The sequence below is a fragment of the Peromyscus californicus genome, unplaced genomic scaffold (genome assembly GCF_007827085.1).
Source record: "Peromyscus californicus insignis strain IS unplaced genomic scaffold, ASM782708v3 Scaffold_5__1_contigs__length_169319896, whole genome shotgun sequence".
In the NCBI taxonomy this organism is placed as follows: domain Eukaryota; kingdom Metazoa; phylum Chordata; class Mammalia; order Rodentia; family Cricetidae; genus Peromyscus; species Peromyscus californicus.
Window position 1 is genome coordinate 19,767,375 of NW_026294573.1, and position 14,061 is coordinate 19,781,435.

Sequence of the window (14,061 nt, forward strand, 5' to 3'; positions counted from 1 at the left end):
ACGAGGGGCAGTGTCGTGGCTCCTGCCCTTTGGTGATGTGAGCAACAGTGTGTCCAGAGACTGGGATAGGCCACATGTCCTCGCGGGACTGGAATAGAGGGTGATGGCAGGTTCCCTGTTGATGAGCCGGCAGAGTACCTTTCTCTGCAACTGTCACTGTGTGGCAAGGTCACTGATGGGTGATGCATCAAGACCACACCAATGGTCCAGTGTGTCGACACTGACAGTGTTTCTAGCCATATGTTCTGATCAGACTCAGCCCCTGAGACATGAGTGTGTGAGGTGTGAGTGTGCCCATGTGCACCCCTTCCCAGGGACTGTATCGTTCCCATGACTCTCCAGTGACTCAGGCTTACTTTGCTACTCATGTTCTGGTCCTGGGCTCAGTGCTAAGGATGAGCATGTCCCATGTGAATTCAGCTTGTGTGGTGGCTTTGTGTGACGGGGACAGAGGCAGAAGGTGGGGGTTCAGTGATTTAAGAGACCTAAAGTCCAGCTTTGGCCCTGGGTTAGTTACCTGCTTCCTTGAGCCTCGGCTTTCCTGTCTGTAAACAGGGTACAGCAGTCTCTGAGGCCTATGTCCCTAAGTTTTGAGACTATTGACCATTACTGCATTATTGGTAGTTCATACCTCCAGCGGCTCACAGGTTATCTCAAAGGACATTGGATCGAATGTGTAAAGTCCCAGTGGACTCTGGGACAGCGAGGATCACCCTCAGTGCTCCTCCTGTATGCCAGCTGACTTACAGAAGTCCCAGAGAGCCCAGATGTCAGTGCTGAGGGCACTGGGCTTAGCTCAGAAGGTAGCCCTGGCCAGGGCCCCATCTCATGTCCTTAACCCTTATCCTGTCATGTAGGGATTTCCCAAGAGACAGTTAGGATTCAGCTGCTCATGTCCTCCTGCCCAGACTCAGTGACTATTCCAGCAAGGCTGCATTCCTCCAGTTCCCTGGACTTCTGTCCGGGGATCCCCAGCTTCTGCTGCTTCCTGTAGCTTGTGGGGGTCTCGGGCATTTCTGTAATAGTCCTATTTCAAGTGTCCAGAGGCAGAGTCTTCTGATGCCAGCCGACGAGCAGACTCCCTGCAGGGCCCAAGTGGATCAGAGCAGACTAAAGAATTCTTTCTTCTTTCTCCATAATTTGAAAAGACACCCAACAAGCTCATCTTTCGGTTTAAATTTGGCCAACGCGTTTAGTCTCCGGATGCCTCAAATTATGGCTCCTGAGCCCAGCCGCCCGCTCTTTCATGCATAACAGATGAAGTAGAACAAAGCCACCTTTCAGATTTGACGTGACCTTCAGCTCCTCTGGGTAGATGTTGGGTTGGCTCTCCAGGAGAAGCCATCACAATTAAACCCGGCCAGGGCTTTTCAGCTGCTGTGCCTGGGACACAGGCTTGAACCCGGCCTAGCTCCACCTCCCCCATGCAGCAGTCAGGGCCTTGTGCCCGACCTCAGCATGAGCAGTCTGCCTTGGCACACTAGGAGGTGGGTAGGTGGTCTTAGACTACTTAAAACATCGAATCTTCCGTTTACCTGACCATTTTATACATAGAAACATCATCTTGGTCCCGTGCACCCTACTCAGCCCTCCTGCCCGCCCCCCAACTCCAGCATATTCTTTTTCCCCCTTTTCCTTTTTTATAACCCCTGAGTCCAGTTAGTCCTGCCTGTTGAAGTGTTTGCTGGTCCTGTTGGCTTGATCTTGGGCAGGTGACCACAGCTTGGGTGAGTTCCTGAATGTGCTGTCCGTGTCCTGTCTAAATGCCAGCATTTCACGGCTCTCTTCCTCCCCCCAGCGCTTAGCATTGTTTGTGCTCCCTTTTCTACAGTGTGCTCTGATCCTTGGGGAGGGGTGTGAGAAAGGTTGGTACAGATCCCTGTCGGGCTGAGCACTCCCCAGTCACTGTCTCCGAACTTTGGCCCACTGAGTCTGTTAACGGCTAGCCGCTGCCGGTCACTGCCCAGAAGCCACCCCGGCCAAGGTTAAGGGCAGCACTGACCTGTAGGTATAAACATAAGTGTTTGGGTGGCAGTGTGACAACATGTCCTTTAGCAGAGCAGCAGTAAGTTCCTCCCTGGGCCTGGCACTGCCCTAACCATGGACTTTTGACCAGGTTTGTAGTGCCAGGCCTGAGTTCCCTCCTGCAGAGCAGGTCTCAAAATTGTTGGGTTATCCCCATAACCTTCATCCAGCGTTGCACCAGGGGACACATTGTGCATGGTAGGTCAGTACTGTAGCGTGCAGGGTTGAGTGCTGGGTAACGCTGATGTGTTTTCTACCCCCGGTGGCCTATATGGCTCCTTCCAGTGCTGAAAGCTAGTCAGCAAGGAGGAAGCTTTTGGGTCGGAGTTTGATCTCTGTGTCATACAACCAATGTGTGTCTCATGCACTAGAATCTTACCATCTAGTTTTGGTGACCTCTGGGACCTCCCTGACCAGTAGCTTGTAGTTAGGTATCCCATATAGTCTCACTTCTTAGATGGGGTATCTGAGAGACAGGAAAGATAAGCAAGCTGACTTGAGGCTCACATTCAGGAAGAGGTTAAGTCTGGGATTTGAACCCCAGGCTTTGTGAATCCAACACTGTTTCTGCCACTCTGCAGACCAGCAGCACCAGCAGTGGGCAGCATGGACCACACCGGGAGCTGCTGCTGGGGCCTGACTCCACAGGCAGCATCGGCAGGTGCCAACCACGTAGATCTTCTGTCAGCTGGGCTTCCTTTGCCTCTTCCCAGCTGGCTGCTCCCTCATGCTGCTGCTCCGGACATGCCCAACTTGGGGCTCTGCAGAACCATGTGCCCATTACAGCAGGCCCCATCTTTCCCAGTCTGCCAGCATGAGGGTATCTTACCACAGGAGAGACAGTGAATGCCAGTGCGGGAGGACTGGAAGGGAACACTTGTGTCCACACGGTTTGAGCTGCTGTAGAGTCTAGGTAGTGTCAGCCTGTGTGAGGTCAAGGCACTGAGGCCCATAGAGGTTACTGCGAGCCTGAGACTTAGATCCCATGTGTTCGCTGTCCTGGAGTGGCCCTGCCTCTGCAGGTCGCTAGGAACACTCAGAGAACGTGACCTTGCTTCCTGGGAGCTCCTGCCAGAACAGCCTTGACTGAATGCCAGCACAGTACTGCCGGGGCAGCTTGGAGCTTCCAGCCAGGACAGGTGTGGGCTGGGACAAGGCCATGCTGCTAGGCAACACATCTGCCATGTCTGCTGATGACCAGCTTGGCCTTGTCTCTGCACGACAAGAGGAGAGGCCTCCTAATCCAAGGGTTGGGGTTCATGGTTCCCAGAAGTCCCTGGTCACGCAGACTTGCCTACACCAGCGTAACAATGAGGAACTGAGTTGAGGGGTGTTGCATGGGATGCCAGGGGAGTGAGGGGAGTGGTCCAGTTGGACCTCAGAAGGAGTAGATTAGAGATACCCTCCATGGCTTGGTAGCTCTGATGTTTGGGGTCCTATCTGAGTCACTCCATGGCCAGGTAGATGCCCAGGCACTACCTGGCTCCATGTGGCTATGACTGAACCGTGGCAGAAGGGGTAAGCCCAGCCTAGGTTCCTGAGAGCCCTGTGAGATTGGGTAGCCCCAGGTCAGTGGCAGCACAGGTTTGTTGGCCACCAAGGTCCTGGTTCCACAGACTCCCCAGCGGGCACTGGTGAGGCTTTACTGGGTCGTCACTGCTCCCAGCTAGCGGCCCTGCAACCCTTCCTGGGCTGCTTTGTTGAAACTCTGTGGGGTCTAACTCTAGATCCTGACCAAAGATCTTGCTCTCCAAAATGTCTTCAAATAAAGGTTCTAGAATCTGTGTGTGTGTGTGTGTGTGTGTGTGTGTGTGTGTGTGTGTGTGTGTGTGTTGTGTATGTGGGCACAAGTGTAACATGCTGTGATGCACGTGTGGAGGTCAGGGAACAACTTTGTAGTGTGTTCTCTCTGTGTACCTTTATGTGGGTTCCAGGGATTGGAGTCATGCCATTGGACTTCAGGAGACTTTTATCCGATAAGCCATTTTGCTGCCCATTCTGGACTCTTATTGCCAGAGAGCCCTTTCGTTTATAGTCGGGAATGAAATCCTCAGTGGGCATGGGACTTACCCTACGGTTGAGAGGCATGCTGAGATGTGACCGTCTTCGGAAGCCCCTTGAGCTCTTAATGGAGAGGCCACTTTACTGAAGGAAGTGAGTAGGATAAGAAGAGTTTGGGGGAGGCCCCAGGAGAAAGCTCCAGTGTGTAGGAGCATCAGCTTGCAGCCCTCTCTGGCCCATTACTGTTTGCAGCTCAAACTGCCAGTCCAGGCGCCTGGATGACTGAACCGTGGCCACACACAGGGTGAGTGGGGGGTGCTTTGAACCCCAAATCTGTCACTAGGTCATTGCACACATGACTCAAATAGCCTGTATCTCTTTCCTCATCTGGAGGATAGGGGGTTGGTAGTCTGGTGCAAGGATTTGTGAGGAGCCACCGAATGAGCCCGAGTTAGTCTCTAAACTGTGCCAGAACACCCTGCTTCGTGGCTGTCACTGTTGGCTACTTTGTAGATGGCATAGGACAGTCTTGGGGAGACCAGGGTAAGAACCACCCAAAATATCAGAGTTGAAGTCAACCGTGCCCTGTGAGCTTCTGCCGGATGCTGTCCAGGTGTGCATTCTGTCCACCCACCCTCCAAAATTGTGCCCATAGGGAAAACGAGTTGGTTGTCTGGCCTGGAAGACATTCCCTCTGGATGGTTCAGGTGGAAGATACATAATTTGCTTAGAAAGTTATGGGAGGGTCGGGTGTGTGTGTCCCCTCAGGGTTCCGACTGAGGAGGCTGGAGCGGAGAACCGCTTCCAGCTAGCCACCTTGCGGTCTTCACATTGCAGAGTTGGTAGAAGCCCATGGAAGCTTCGGGCAAGGGATGGCAGGAGAATGTGTGCAGGTGTCCAGCCCCCGAGACACGGGGCCCCATCAGGCGGGAAAGAGTGCAGGGGCCAGGCTGCAGTCAGACACCTGGGGGGGGTGGGGACCCAAAGAAGACCTGTTGTGTCTTCTGTCTTTCCTTTTTGTTCTTTTGAGACAGAGTCTCTAGACCTTGGCTGGCCTGGGACTCATGGAGAACCCTCTGCGTCTGTCTGCCTCCTGGTTGCTAGTAGAGGCCTGATGCACCACCATGCCGACTACAGCCATTTGGTCTTCTGTGGGCTGTAGTAGGTGGCTCCTGGGAGGGCTTGAGGCTTAACCCCTTGGGAGTCTGACGACTGGAGCAGTGAGGCCCAGACCATGGTCCCCAGGTGCAAAGTCTTAAAACCAAAGGCTGCCACCCATCCCCCCACCCCGTTCCCAGATTGGAACAGGACCCTCACTTCCCACTTAGGGAAGACGGAATGTTTGGGCTCTGCAATCCTAAGTGAGCCAGACTTCTGAACTTGGTGGTCAAAACCAGTTAGGAGCCAAAGGATTCTGGGTTCATATCCTACTCCTGGTCCTTGTTGTTTCCATATCCTTAGCCAAACAGTGGCTCAGTGTTCTCACCTGTAGAATGGGAACCCACCTCATACTTAAGTGTGGAGAAATATAATCATCCAGCCTTCAGGCCCATCCTCTGAAGTGGGTACTGTTTCTGTCTCACAGAGGAAGCCGAGGCCCAGAGAGATCAAGACACTTGACCTGAGCCACTCAGCCGAAAAGGGGCAGGCAGCCTGAGATGCTGGATCTCAAACCTGATGGCTGATAGGGGGCATTAGATCAAGGGCAGCTGTCGTTAGAGCTCAGAGAGATGGAGTGATTGCTGGGGTCACACAGCAGGAAAGAGTTAGTCCAAGGGGGAGGCCGGATGTAACTATGTCATGTTCTCTCTGACGTCTTCCTCATTCCCATCCACCTGCCGTTAAAAACCGTGAAGGCAGCCGGGCGGTGGTGGCGCACGCCTTTAATCCCAGCACTTGGGAGGCAGAGCCAGGCGGATCTCTGTGAGTTCAAGGCCAGCCTGGTCTCCAAAGCGAGTTCCAGGAAAGGCGCAAAGCTACACAGAGAAAAACCAAAAAAAAACCATGAAGGCATCCCGATTGGGAGGGACACAGAAAAGCTACCCCAGGCCGGGAGACAGACAGGTCTAGGCACCTCCTCTTCAGATGTCTCATGGTCAGCAGAGCCCAACTCCAGGCCAGGGGTCTTGAGATGTGTGGCGTGGTGTGGAGAGGGCTGTGTGGTTCCCTCAGACACAGGTATCGGGGGCCTGAGTGGGGACAGGCCAGTGTTCATCGTCCCTGGGAGACTTCTGCCTATCGCAGATAATGGAAGGGAGGCCGGATGAGAGGAGGCCTCAGCTGGACCACAGTGTCCAGCTACGATGTCCATGTGAGGGTGGTGGCCAGACCCAGGCACCGAGTCACCCCCCAGCAGCAGGGCCCCCCCATCCTACACTGCCATTGCCAGAGATCAGGACAGAGCACGTCCCGAGTGCCACTTTATCGCTATAAGTTTGTCGATTCAGCTCATTACACTTAATTAGAATTATTTAATTAGAATCTTAATAAAAGAGTAAAACAGGAAGGAGGCTGGGAGCGGAGGTGAGGAGATCCGTGCCGAGCCTGTGAAGTAGACGCAGCTGGAGAAGTGCCGTGTGGAGGAGCTGCGAGGACCTGCTTGGAAGGTTGCACAGAGCATCTGTAGCAGATGGGGGGCCACCAAGGCACAGTCCTGACCGTGGACCGGGGAGGCCCTGGACTGGGCTTCAGCTATTCTTTACCAGGTGCCAAGCCCCCAGCTAGGGGAGTGGGCATGTGGTATGGGGCCCATTTCCTGTCGTCCAGGGACACCAAGTTCGCAGACTAGAAGAGATGGTTACAGAGAGAACAGACTAGAAGACAGCTGTTTACACAGATGGTGTGGGAGGCAGAGTCACTGCACCCAGAGGTGAGGTACCTGTCCTGGCCAGAGGTACCTGTCCTGGTCGGAGTTCGCACAGTGATAACGACACAGAGACCTGAATGCTGAGCCGTAGGTAGACAAGCGGGGAGGGAGGGATTGCAGGAGGTGTGGGTGAGGATGAGAGAGGAGGGAGCAGCATTTCAGACGGAGGAGGGGCAGAACACAGGGTCAACGCTCAGACCTGGGGCCGGGTGGCTTATGTCCGGGCTCCAGAGCAGGGAGGCTGTGATAAGTTCCCTGAAGCTCTGTCATCCCGTTTTCCTCCCCTATGGGTGAGGGTAACGATGGACTCCGCCTCACAGGGCTCCTGCGTGGAGAAGCCGAGCTAATATCTGTATAGCACGTGGGTAGAACAGGGTGCGCGGCCAGGGCCAGGTGCATGGGCTGACGTTCGTGCGGAGATGTCCCTTTAAGTGGTCAGCTACACAAGCCTGAAGCTCAGAGAGAATCAGGGGAAGCCGCGGATGGGGGGGAGAGCCACCCAAGCAGCTGTGACAGCATTGTTGCTTTCTGTCCCTCAAGCTCATCTTATTCCTTAAAGAGCCTTAGCCTAGTTCGGTGCCTTTGTTCCTTGGGGGTGGGGGTGGGGAGCAGCTCACACCATGGCTCCAGGAGAGATCCCTGCTGGGACCAAGCCCACAAAGATAGAGACAAGACCTGGCTGCACAATCAGCACAGGGTCCCCCGCCCCTCTCTCCTGGGCACAGAAGCAGTTGCTGGTCCATGCTTCCCTTAGGAAGCGCGCTGTACCCGGTGTGAATATGCCCGCCGTAGCTTATTCCTGCTGTAGGTAGGACACCCCCTGAATGGGGTGTGATGCACTCAGTCAGTCCTTATAAACCAAGAGCAGCTGACTTCAGTGCCCCCTTGATTGACATCATCCTGACTGGAGAGCAGCAGAAACGAGAGAGAAAACTCCCAGCAGAACTGGAGGGTGCCAGGAGCCCCCCTCCCTCTGGGCCTCACAGTTTCTGTTACTTTCAGCAAAATGTACCCCGCACATCACAGGGCCACAAAATGAGGGAAGGAAGACCCAGGGCTGCCCGGGCTGTGTGCCTGTGTACAGCTGGCAGAAGAAGAAGCTGTGAGCTCAGCCGCCTTTGGAATTTGTCCCCGCGAGGGATCTGACTTTGCACTGGTTTTCCACAAACCTCTCCGGCGGCGGCGGCGGCAGAAAAAGACAGAGAATTTTTAGCCCAGTTATATAAAGCGTTTCTCAGCCCCAGGCACAGACTGGAGCTGTGGATTTGAGGGTGAGTTCTTCCCCCACCCGCCTGGTGTCACAGAAGCGTCAAAATCCTCCTGCCCTCCACAGGCCGTGCGGACTCAGGTCCTCTGCCCTCCAAGGTACTTTTTCCCTCCCCGATGGCCACAGGCCACGTTTAATTAATAGAGTAAGTGTAATTTAATTAGCTCTTTCATCACCCACCACACCCTTCAGGCCATGAGATTCATGTCCTTGGATGTGTGGTGGACTTTCCCTTCTGTCCCGACTAGACCAGATCTTTGCTTCCTCAAACTTCCAGGCTACTTTCTTGGTGGAAAACAACAGAACTTACTGGAGAGACACCAACTTGCTCATGGAAACTACTGGAAAAAGCTGGCTCAAGAGGAGGTGGACTTCAGAAAAGGTTGTGGCTCCCAGTGTGGACAAGGTGCCTTATGGCTTCTGTTGTGTAAGGGAATGGGGTGCTCGCCGGGCATCTTGGCATGGCTACTGCCCATGAGCACAGCATCCCAACCTTGGCCTGTGGCACCTGCTTGTGCCGCCCTGTGGCACTGGCGTGTTCCCTGACATGAGGGCACGTGCGTGAGTGTCGGAGGTGGAGATAAGCCTGCTTCTGTCTGGCTGGGACCAATGTCGGCTTTTCACTTAAGACAGATGCACCTCCTGTCCCAGATAAGGAAGGGGGCTGGGTGCTAGGCAGGAAAAAAGACTTTCCCACTGAAAGAAAAGCAGCCATGTTCCACCTCGCCTCCACACAGGGTTATCATTTTAACAGTGTTGTCTCAGTTTAATCTTGACCGGGAACTTCCTGGAGCTGTCACTGGCATGGACCTGTTTTGTGGACTGGAGAAGGGTTCTGGGTCTTTGTCACTAACAGGCTTTTGGTGACAACAGGACAGTGTTGTGCTGTTGGGCATTGCCAGCCAGGCTTCTGGAGGGGGACACTTGAACTTTGGACCAACTGCAGTTCTTCAGGGCCCAGCTGAGGCAGGCAGGGGCTGCCCAGTGCCAACACTGTGGGCCTGCTTGGCACGGGTCCCAGGACAAGAGGGAACCGTTATGGAGACAGTGGCAGCCACAGCATGCCAGTTTCTCACCAGAAGCAAGGGTGTGTCAGGAATATGAGTTTCCTGTTGCCTCAGGGGTGTGGCAGTGTTGTGCCGAGGCTGGCTACCGCCCACGGTTGAGGTGGAGGGCCGACTGTGGTAAACTAGGGGCCACTGTGCTGAGTTCTGAGACCCACTCAGCCCACAACTGGGCATGCTCACAGAGCCTCCAGGTGGTGGCAAAGGTCTCCTCCATCAGACTGGCAGTCCCTGAACCTGAGGCCATCTCCCTCTCATTGGAGCTTTCCAGGGGTTGTAGTGTTTCCTCCTACATATCCAGAACTCCAGTGTACAAGCGTTCATCTCCCTCCAGGTTCTGAGGATCCCAAGGAGCTGACTGACTCCTTCCTCAGATTGGAGTGTATTGACAGCCGTGGACAGTAATCTAGGATCAGACACAAAGGGCGGGGCCAGCAGAACTGGGAGGAACCGGTTTATCCAGAAGGAGGCCCTGAGAGGAGTTAGGGCTTGCTGAGGTAATCCTCCAGCAGGGGCCATTCCCCCAGACAGCCTCCTAGCCAGGAATCCTGGGGTAACAGGGGTGAGGTGTGACCTCAGGAATGTAGTGCTCAGGGCCAGCAGAGGGGCAGCCCTGCTGGCCCGGGCTCAGCCCCAGCATGTGGCTGCCAGCTCCACCCCTCGGAGGATCCTGCACTGTTCTGCCTGGATGTTTTAAGTCCTTGGCCCTGCTCCTGGCCATTGTCTCATCCTACAGAGGCTGACAGATGTGCACAGCTGGGTGGAGGCGCTCAGCAAGATCCAGCTGGCTTTAGCACAAGCCTGAGCCAGAGAGCTGGGCTCTGGGTTCTAGGCCAGGTCCTCGCTTTGCCTTGCTGGGTGGCTCTAGGCTCAGGGCTGTCACCCCTGTGGGTCTTAGTTTCCCACTCTGTCCAGGGGGAGGGTCCCCTCATTCTTTCCTCAGACACTGACTTGGGCTGGGCCTTCCTTGGTCTCCTGGCTTCAGTATTTGGGGTGCATGGTTTGATTCTGGGTACTTATCCCCTCTATTTTACTTTAAAAAACAATTATTTTATTTTTATTTGTGTGTTGTATGTGTGTTTATATGTGTACATGCCACATGTGTGTGAGTACCTGCAGAGGCCAGAAGAGGGCGTCCGATCCCCTGGGGCAGGAGTGACAGGTAGTTGTGAAGGCCCCGACATCGGTGCTGGGAACTGAACTGGGTCCTCTGGAAGAGAAGCAGCCACCTTTAACCGCTGACCCATCACTCTGCCCCACCCGCGACAGTCTCATTCTTTTTTATTTTAGTTTCTTTTCCTCTCAAGACAAGGTTTCTTTGTGTAGCTCTGTCCTGGATCTCACTCTGTAGACCAGGCTGGCCTCAAACTCACAGAGATCTGCCTGCCTCTGCCCACTGAGTGCTGGGTTTAAAGGCGTGAGCTACCACTGCCTGGCCTTATTTTATTTTTTAGATTTGTTTTATGTGTGAGTGTTTTTTCTGCGTGTATGTGTCTATACCGTGTTGTGTGCCTGGTGCGGGAGGCGGCCGGAAGAGTGTGTGGGTTTCTTGGAACTGGAGTTACAGATGTTTGTGAGCTGTCATGTGGGTGCTGGGAACTGAACCCAGGTTCTCTGCTAGAGCAAGTGCTCTTAATGGCCCGAGCCATCTCTGCAGCCCCACACCACTCTCCAGAGGCTGCTTGCAGGGCCTGGCTAGAAAAAGGAGCTTCAGTTCACTCACTTGCATGTGCCCATCTCTTCCGGTCTTTAGGCTGATGCCGGTGTCTAGCCTATACCATCTCTCCCCCTCAGCAGCTTCCTTTAGCCTTCTTGCAAGGGCAGGGTTACGAGCAAAAAATTCCACCCATTTTTATCTTTTGCACAAATCCTTGTTTCTTCACTTTGTGTGTATGCCTGTATGGTGTGGGTGTGAGTGTGGCACACACATGTTTGTGTGTGTGAGTGTGGCTGCACAGCTGAAGGAAGGGATGTGAGTGTGGAGGTCAAAGGTCAACCATGGATGTCCGTCTTCCCCGACCTTGTTTGAGAGGGTTTCTTTTTGTCCTTCACCACTGTGTACCCCAGGCTAGCTGACCTGTGAGCTCTGATGGCTTCTCCTGTCTCCACTCCCGCCTCACTGTAGGAGTGCTGGGGTTGCAGAGGCGTACTCGTGTGCCTGGCTTTGCGCGGGTCCTGGGGATTCAAACTTTGGTCCTCACCTTCTCACAGCAAGCAGTTTACCCACCTCTTCTCCTCAGCCCCTCCCTTCACTTTTAAGGGCAGTTTCCTGGGGTGCAGACTTCTAGGGTGGTGGGTCCTTTCCTTTGCGCACTTTAAATAGCCCCTGGCGTGCCCTTCTTGCTGGCGTAGTTTTTGAGGGGTGCGACACGGTGACCTTCGCGCCATTGTCTTTGGCTTCTCTGGGGACGGTTTCCGTCACCTTTGGTTTTGTGTTGTTTGCAGTCAGTGTGCACAGGCGCAGCTTTGTTCTGTTTGCTTGTTGGGTTTTCTCTCGGCTTTTCTCTGTGGTTTGGTGTCTCACCTTACCGTGGGTATGTGATAACTTACAGGTATCACTCCTGGTCCTTTTTCTTTCTCGTTTCCTCCTGGTACCCCCTTCGTGTGTGTGGGACCTTCTGTCACCCCAGCACAGACACCAGAAACCCCCATAGCATCCCACCTCCACCGCTCACTACAGTAGCCACCACTGCCCTGCTTTCTGGCTGGTGTGTGCTCATCGATCCCGGCTTGTCATGGAAATGCAATCGCGCACTCCGTGGTGTCTCTCTCACTTAACATAGTGCCTCCCAGGCTCAGAGTGTAGATGCCTCATCCCTCCCTTCCCACCATGCCCCAGCTGGGGTAGAGCTCAGAACAGGACCTCAAGGGCGGGGGCTGAACCCATCTCTCTGGTTTAGCCCCACCCGCTGCCAGGACCCCAGCTGTGGCAAGGGTCCACATGCTTGCTCACTGCAGAGCACGTGTGTACTCTCTGGGGCACTGTGGAATCCCAGCCCCCACAGTTTCTCCATATGTGTTACTCCTTAGCCGCTTCCCCCTCCCCCTCCTGCCTGCAGTTACCAGTGTGTGGCTCCTGCGTGTCCCTCGATTGCCTGGGTGACAGGAGCCCTCTTGGGTGAGTATCAGAAGGCTGCATGAGCTCAGCTCCTTTCCGTGACCCCTACTGACCCTCAGCGCAAGTTAGGCCCGGGCGGGCAGGCTGTCCCTGGCTGTCCCTTCCACTCTAACACTTACACATCACAACACACACACAAACACATTGTTCTTAGGCTGCCCCGGGGATGGGACTGTCTGCCATACCAGCCAATAGTCCCAGGAAGGAAATTTCCTTTTACTTTATTTTATGTGTATGAGTGTTCTGCTTGTGTGTATGTCTGTGCACCATGTGTGTGCCTGGTGCCCTGGGAGGTCAAAAGAAGGCACTGACTCTGGAGTTATGGATGGTTGTGAGCTAGGACTTAAACCTGGGTCCTCTGTAAGAAGTGCTCTTACATGCCGAACCATCTCCAGCTCCTCGTGCATTTTTCCTGATGGCCCTCCCCTGGGATTGGCTGGGAGGAAATCTTCAGTTTCACACCTCCAAGGTACAGCAGGAATCCTAATTGGTCTTAATAAAAACCCGGAGTCAGATATCGGGGTAAATGCGGACAGATCAGAGAGACAAAGGAGCAAGCCACAGCCACCTCTTACCTCGCCAACTCCTCAGCCCGAAAGGGGTGAGCGCCTGTCTCTGGCCTTATGTTCCTGTTTCTGCCCAGCCATATCACTTCCTGTCTCTATCTCCCTAGTGCTGGGGTTAAAGGTGTGAGCCACCACCGTCTGGCCTCTGTGCTTAACTGGTGGCTAGCTCCAAACTCTGCTCTCCAGGCAAGCTTTATTTGTTAGAGCACGAACAAAATATCGCCACACCAAGGAATCTCTGTCCCTTACTCCAGTCTTCTGAAAGGGGAGGGGGGAGGGGACCAACCCTCCCGCAAGGAGCTCTGGAATGAGTATCTGGCCTCAGCTGTTTGAGCTCCCACTGCCCCGATTTGGATGCTTAGCAATGTTCTTGTGCTGGGCATGGAACCCAGGGCCTAGATCCCTAATTCCCGTGTATGGGGTGCGTGTGTGTTTGCACAGTGTATTTGTGTGTGTGTTGTGATGTGTGCATGTAGTGTGTGTGTGTGTGGTATGTGTGTATGTGGTGTGTGTGTGTATGTGATGTGTGTGTATGTGGTGTGTGTGTGTGTGTGTGTGTGTATAATGTATGTGTGTGCATGTGCCTGCCAAACCATGTACACAAGGCGAGTTTTCTTCCCCTCACTGGGGCGGTCTCTTGTTTCTATGTTATATGCTCCAGGCTAGCTGGCCTGTGAGCTTCTATTTAATTTTTCCATTTCTTCCTTCCACGTTGCTGTAGGAGCGTTGGGATTACAGATGTGCACCACTGTCTCTGGCTTTTTACGTGGGTTCTGGAGATCAAACTCAGGTGGCTGGACTTGTATAGCAAGTGTGTTTATCCGCTGAGCTGTCTCCCCAGCTTGTGTTCTTTCCTTCCTTCCTTCCTTCCCTCCCTCCCTCCTTCCTTCTTTCCTTCCTTCCTCCCTCCCTCCCTCCCTCCCTCCCTCCCTTCCTTCCTTCCTTCCTTCCTTCCTTCCTTCCTCCCTCCCTCCCTCCCTCCCTCCCTCCCTCCCTCCCTTCCTTTTTCTCTCATTTTCTTTTCTTTTTCTTCCTCCTCCTTCCTCCTCTTCCCTTGTCCCCTTTTTGTGGTACTAGAGATTGTGCCCAGGGCCTTGTCTGAACTAAGCAAGTATCCTACCGCTAAGCTACATCGCAGCCCTGTTTCTTCATCT

At 54.0% G+C, this 14,061-nt stretch overlaps 1 protein-coding gene across 4 annotated transcripts in view; it reads right to left on the minus strand.

Annotated features, from left to right (window-relative positions):
• Positions 1 to 81: 81 nt before the first annotated feature.
• The window catches only part of LOC128097631 (uncharacterized), a 37,095-nt gene continuing 23,115 nt past the window's right edge, over positions 82 to 14,061 (minus strand). For 2 of the 4 annotated variants that reach the window (XR_008213921.1, XM_052718257.1), the window contains one exon: positions 82 to 10,433. The gene's annotated coding sequence lies outside the window, so the exon portion shown is untranslated. The remainder of the gene's footprint in view (positions 10,434 to 14,061) is intronic. The other 2 variants (XM_052718260.1, XM_052718259.1) reach the window with 2 other exon arrangements.